This window comes from Dromiciops gliroides, chromosome 3 (assembly GCF_019393635.1).
Source record: "Dromiciops gliroides isolate mDroGli1 chromosome 3, mDroGli1.pri, whole genome shotgun sequence".
Lineage (NCBI taxonomy): Eukaryota > Metazoa > Chordata > Mammalia > Microbiotheria > Microbiotheriidae > Dromiciops > Dromiciops gliroides.
In genome coordinates, this window is record NC_057863.1 from 146,093,892 (window position 1) to 146,101,258 (window position 7,367).

A 7,367-nucleotide genomic window follows, 5' to 3' on the forward strand; every position below is an offset into this window, starting at 1 on the left:
TGATGTGGTACTGGAATTTAAGATAATTACCATGACCACTGCTGGGTAAATAGATATGGGAGTCATTTACATAGATAAGATAATTTAGGCCATGATAAATGATGAAATCAAAGAGGGAAAGAGAAGAGAGCCCAGAACATAGCCACTGGGGGCACCCAAGGTGAGTGACCTTGTAAACCCAGCAGAGAAGGTTGGGGAGTGGTCAGACAGGAGGAGAGTTAGGAGAGAGCAACATTCTAAAAATGAAAGCCTAAAGAGTGTCCAGGAGAAGTAACTAGCAGCACCAAATAATGCAGAGACATCAAGAAAGATGAGGACTGAGAAGAGGCAATTAGATATGGAGTTCAAGAGATCACTGTTCACTTTAGAGAGGGCAGTTTCATTTAAATGATGAGGTCAGGCCAGACTACTAGCAATTTGGAACAAAGTGAGAGAAGGCACTAAGTGTGGATGGCTTTCTCAAGTTTATCCATGAAGAGGAGAGAAAAAGGATGATCACTATAGAAGAGGATAGTATGGGGGTGGGGGTGGGGTAGTTAGGTGGTGCACTGGATAAAACACTAGCCCTAGATTCAGAAGGATCTGAGTTCAAATCTGGCCTCAGACACTTGACACACTAGCTGTGTGACTGGGAAATTCACTTAAATTGCATTGCCCTGATTTAAAAAAAAAAAAAAAACATAGGATGAAGTGAGAGATTCTTTTTTTTTTTTTTTTGGTGGGGCAATGGGGGTTAAGTGACTTGCCCAGGGTCACACAGCTAGCAAGTGTCAAGTGTCTGAGGCTGGATTTGAACTCAGGTACTCCTGAATCCAGGGCCGGTGCTTTATCCACTGTGCCACCTAGCTGCCCCCGAACTGAGTGCTTCTTAAGGAGGGGTTGGCTATGTTAAGAGAAGGGTCACATCTTTATTTGAGACCATAATGGGATAGTGGGATGCAAAGAAGCAGCTAGGTGAGACAGTGAAAAGAGTGTTGGACCTGAAATTAGGAGAAACTGAAGTCAAAGTCAGCCTGAGACACTCACTAGTTCTGTGACCCCAGGAAAGCCAACCAACCTGTCTGCCTCAGTTTCCTTATCTGTCAAATGGGAATAAGAATAGCACAAAGATCAAATGAGATATTTCTAAAGCACTTTGCAATTTTTATCTTTTTTTTGTGGGGCAATGAGGGTTAAGTGACTTGCCCAGGGTCAAACAGCTAGTAAGTGTCAAGTGTCTGAGGCCATCTTTGAACTCAGGTCTAGCACTTTGCAATTAAAAGAAAAACTATATGAATGCTAGCTGTTATTGCACATATTCTTATAATTATTTGCTGTGGTCAGTTTCCAGATGTAAAAAAAATAAGAACATACATGTGTAGTGGCTCAGTCAGCCTGGTTTTGTGATTTCCTTTAGTTTCATTCATCAGCGCATGAATTCAACTGATGGTAGTGGTGGGAGTAATTTAGAGGGGTGTTTATTGAAACCCAAAGCTGTTAAAAGTAGGAAGATATTGAAACCATTAGTTCCATCTGAATCTGGATCTAGTTGTTGCATCTGCCTGCTTATTCTGCATGATTGGGTTTCCTGGCAACCTCAGGACTGATGGTGATGCTTCTATCGGTGATTCTAGAGCCATACCACCTGGCCCAGAACTGAGTGTCCCTGACACCATCCTGGAAGTGGATGGGACAAATTCCTGGGGGATAGTTGGAGAATGTGTGGGAGACCTCTTTCCAATCGCAGCCGCTTCATTGCTCGATCTCCACTGGTGAGGGCTTGAATATATCCAGGACAATGAAGTCAGCTGATAGCAATTGCACACAGATCTGGTAGCGGCAGGCACAGTCATATCAGGCAGCAAACCAGGCCTTGATAACAATGTCCAACTTCATTGTGTCCATCAGTTCTTTCCAATATTCCTTGGCTTTCACATTCACCAGCTGATACTTAAGACTCTTGCTATAGGATGTGACAAAACTTTTTTTTGACTTGGGGGTCTGGAAACTCTTGTGGGCTCTAGGTTTGTCTTGTACTTTCCAATAATGTCCTTCATTCAGGTCAATTGTCCAAAATGTAAACCCCTTCTTACCACAGGGGTTGAGGATTAGTTTCTTCTGGAGGCTGCAGAGGAAGTAGACGTCCTTCCTCCAGTCAGCTACTGGCTGGTCCCAGTTCTTGGAGATGAAACCCTCTCACTGGAACTTGCATTTTCACAGGGACACCGGGTCAAGGAGGTCCTTCCAGAGGCTACAGACCAGCCAACAGTGCCTCAGCAACTCCTGGCTGACATCAGGAAGAACAACTCCAGGAGGACATTCTCAGGCAGCTCATTGATGGTGGCCATGGTCTTTGTCCCAAGAGGAGAGTGCTCACCAATTGACAGCCTTTGGAGCCCAAGAATATAATTCTTAATATATGCTGACAATAAATTTTGGATCTTCTTCATTACTAGTATGTACTCCAGAAAATACAGACCAATACTATAGAACGCTGGCAAGAACAGCTCCAGGGAAAGAAAAATAATAGATCTAAACAAATACATCACATGTGGGGAGGGAAATTTTATTTATTTACTCATTAGGTACAATTTGAATTCTTTAGATAATGTCAGACTCCGGGTCTATATGTTTTGTGAATTATTTATCACTTTAGCAGTTCATATGCAGGCATAATTCCAGTTATAAATTATCATAAAATGGTATTTGGTAAGAGAATCAAGTTATGAGATACTTCAAGATGAAAATTTTACTTAATTGACCTTAGGGTCTGTGGGATGGTGACTGAAATATCTGACATGTCATCTTCCTTGAGGCTGTATTTTGCTCCTGCCTTAATATATATTTCATTCTCTAAAATATTTCCTTTGTATTTTAACTTATCCATTTATTGTTGCAATTTAGACATCTTACTTGCATCATAATACAAGAAGAGGTCATGGATTTCCTTGTATTGTAACAAATGTTGGCACTTTACAAAATGATACACTGTACTCAATAATATTCAGTACACAATGAGAACACTCAGGAAAAATAATCTTTCATATCTACATGGTTGGTTTTAAAAGGATTTTCAAATCCAAATTGGGGTCAATTTTAATTATAGATTTTTATTATTTCAGTAGCTTCCATGAAAAATAATGAGTACTTTCTTACCAATGAAGACAACTCACATTTCTCAATTTTGGAGGAGTATTAATTCCTGTAGGCAAGGCAGTAATCATGGAACAGTTTTCTCATTGAATAAACACAGGGAACTAAGCAGTGGCTTTGAGCCAACAGGGTAATTAAAGAGAAGTGAGGGTGTTTAACAGAGTGAGAAGGGAGAGATAAGGATTAAATGACAACTTTGAATGATGGGACTCCTCAAGACAGAGATGTCAGAGAAGGGGAAATGGGATTTTTTCCCCTGGGGATAGTATGATCTGTCATAAAGTTCATAAAGAGATTGGATGGCTATCTGCCAGTGATATCGGAGGGGGGATGTATGTTTTAGGTAAGGGTTAGACTACTTGGCCAGTGTACATTTTCTAGAAATTGATTAATATAAAGGTTTCATTATGATAATTTATGGGCATCTGTAAATTCAAATAGGGTATAAAGTTTGTTCTTCTATATATTCAGAATTAAGTCCCCTTGTTCACACAATGTATGTCCACATGTATGTACATATGTATATGCATATGTATGCATAAATACATGTGTATGTATGTTTGTGTTTATGTGAGTGTGAGTGTGTATATGTATATGTGTGTGTATATACATATATAGTATTCTAGTTAAACGGTAAAAAAAAAAAATTGTGAGCTTTGATCTTGTAATTTATTTCCAAAAAAAGAAAAGCTCGATGACACAATATAACCAAGGGCATTATACTTAGTTTTTAAACTAGAACAACCTTTGACATAGAATATGAAGGCAAAAGAAATCAACAAATATTCAAACATCTAAAGGAATATAATTTTAAGAAAATGCAGTGGGACCTTTTAGAGGAAAACCAGTAATGGACCCCTTGCTCCTAAAAGAAAGGAAGAATGACAAACCATGAGAAAAAACAAACTAATCATATTCATTAAGGTTTCATATTCTGTTTCACATGACATGCTTATCAATGTTAGACTAAATGGCTTTCATCAAATTAGTATCAAATGGTGGCTCAACTGACTAATTTAGCATATTGAAAGAGAAAAACAATGACTTGGTAGAAACCTCTTTTTCCCCTGGGTGTCACACTTTAGGGATGCAAAATTAATTACACAGATATTAGATCAGGTATGATTGAAAAGGCACACACATACAAAATACTGTGGCAAACATTTATTCAGAGTAAGTATTTGAACTGTGTTCTGAAGGAAACCAGGGATTCTAAGACATTGCAGTGAGGGGACACTACATTCTAGGCTTGAAGAAGAATCTGTTCAAAGGTTAAAAATTGAGATGATATTTCTTATATAAGAAACTGTAGGATATCCAGTTTTTCTGGACCTTAGATTTTAAAGAGGTAGCATTTATAATAACACTAATATATATGTTGTGCACAGGTTATAAAATTATTTAAATGTCAAACATAAATTGTATTTATTTCTGCCAGTGAACAGAAAGTTTATTAGATGAAAGGCAAAAATAATTCCTGCCTTCAAGTAATTCACAATCTAATAGGGAGAGAAACAAGAAAACAATAATTTTCTGACAAGAAACATGTATGTATGTATGTGTATATATATATATACATATATACATATACATACATGTAGATATACAAGTATAAAATACAGATATACATGTATTATATGTATATGTATACATATATTGCTTATATTTTATATCCATATTTTTGAAATGCATTTATTTCAGAAGGAAGGCATTAGTATTAAGGCGCATAGGGAAATAATTATTGTGGGTTCATGTAAAAATCTGAGACATGGAGAGGCTATGACTCCTGCAAGATCCAGATAAACCTGTCCACTCACTCCCAAATAATGCCATTAAAAAAGAGAGCCCTAACACACATAAGAAAAGAGTGAGACTATTTTTCAGCCAAAGATGGCAATAGGGATCACCTGCTGATTGAGCTGAGAGAGGAGCTCAGTGTGTGGGTCCAGACCCAGCCAGGAACAGACAGTGCTTTCAGTACCTCAGAGTCTTCAGCGCCAGCAGCTTCTTCTGAGGCTCAGCTCATGGACCGATGAGGAGGTTGGGTGGTTGGCCGGGGTGAAGTGGCTGCAATCTCTGCTGGAGTTGGGGAAAAGCACCCTGGTTCTGAACCAGTGTGCCAAATCAAGTGGTGGTGGCCCAGTCGGGGGAGGGGCACAGACATGCTAAGCTTCTGACCATAGAGAATCAGATTTCAATCAGACATCTGCTTCTGGACTGAGATGAATAAGCAAAGAAAACAGTAGACAAAAGACAGCTATTTTGGGGGAGGGGTAGACCAGAATACCCCTCAGAAGATAATAACAAAGTGAAAGCTCCAATGTCCAAAGTTTCCAAGAAAAATATCAATTGGTCTCAGGCCATGGAAACACTCAAAGGTAACTTCTAAGAGAAAGTAGGAGAGATAGAAGATTTAGAGATATGGAGGAAAGATTGGAAAGAGGAATGAGAGCAATGCAAGAGAATCATGAGAAAAAAGTCAACAGCTTGAAAAGCCAAATGGGAAAGGAGATACAAAAGCTCACAAAAGAAAATAACTGCCTAACAATTAGGATTGAACAAATGGAGCTAGTGACTTTATGAGAAAACAAGACATAGTAAAGCAAATCCAATTAAATAAAAAAAAAAAATAGGAGGCAATATGAAATATCGCCTTGGAAAAAAGAGCTGACCTGGAAAATAGATCCAGGAGAAATACTTTGAAAATCAGAGGACTACCAGAAAGCAATGATCAAAAAAAGAGCCTAGACATCATGTTCCAAGAAAATTTTAGGGGAAATTGCCCTGATATTCTAGAAGCAGAAGGTAAAATAGAAATTGAAAGAATCCACCGATCACCTCCTGAAAGTGATCCCAAAAGGAAAACTTCCAGGAATATCATTGCCAAATTCCAGAGATCCCAGGTCAAGGAGAAAATATTGTAAGCAGCTAGGAAAAAAGGAATTCAAATACTGTAGAGCTACAGTAAGAATAAAACAGGATCTAGCAGCATCTACAATAAAGAACTAGAGGGCATTGCCTATGATATTCCAGAGGGCAAAGGAACTGGGATTACAGTCAAGAACCACATACCCAGCAAAAGTGAGTATAAACTTTCAGGGGAAAAATGGGACTTCAATGAAAAAGGGGACTTTCAGGCATTTGTGATGAAAAGACCTGAACAAAATAGAAAATTTGACTTTCAAATACAAGACCCTAGAGAAGCATAAAAAGGTAAACAGGAAAAAGAAATCATGAGGGATATTAAAAGATTAAACTTTTCACATTCCTACACGGGAAGATAATATTTCTAACTCATAAGATCTTTCTCAGAATTAGGGCAGCTGAAAGGAATATACTGTGATGTTTAAAATGTAATGTGTGTCCTTACCTGCCCCCGCCCCCAGGATTTTGGGGAAACTAGCTAAGATTTGCTGATAAATTCAGCAAGCATTTAAGCGTCTAAGTATTTATTAAAGAGTAAAGACAGGGCAGCTAAGTGGCACAGTGGATAAAGCACTGGCCCTGAAGTCAGGAGGACCTGAGTTCAAATCTGGACTCAGACACTTGACACTTACTAGCTGTGTGACCCTGGGCATGTCACTTAACTCTCACTGCTCTGCAAAAAAAAAAAAATGAAAAAGAAGTGAAGACAACACATTTAGTCCCATAACACCAGAAAAGTCTATTTACATTCTTCCATTTTTTTCTGCCACCACACCAAAGTCCAGGATGAAAATGGGTGTTCCAGGGAGGCAGCCTCACCTTCTTACTTCCTCTCTCCCTCCCCAAAAGGGGAGGTATTTCAAACTGATTGGTTGAGGGTGGTCTCCTGTTGATGTTATAGTCCACAGCCTCCGATTACAAGACCCCACTCAGGGCCAGCCAGGTGTGGTCTTGATTTAATCATCCTTAAGTAGGTTCTCAGTCAGTCTATCAGTCTCACCCAATTCAATCAATTCCAAATGAATCTTCAGGTGGGGTTCCATGGGTGTCTGCCAAATCCCATTATTTTATCACAATATTTAGACAGAGGGCACAGGTGTTAATTGAATATGAAGGGATGATATCTGTAAAACATTTATTTTTTGTTTATCTTTGTTTTTTGTGGGGCAGGCAGAGTGGGGTGGCTTATGTCTGGGGCTGGATTTGGGCTTGGGACTTCTTTGCTCCAGGGCTGGTGCTTTGTCCACTGTGTCACCTAGCTGGCCCATGATGACATCTTCAAAATAAAGTTAAGGGGTAAGAAGAATGCA

General features: G+C 39.0%; 1 pseudogene; it reads right to left on the reverse strand.

Annotated features, from left to right (window-relative positions):
• Nucleotides 1-1,545: 1,545 nt before the first annotated feature.
• On the reverse strand, nucleotides 1,546-2,327 carry LOC122750173 (annotated as a pseudogene).
• Nucleotides 2,328-7,367: the final 5,040 nt, after the last annotated feature.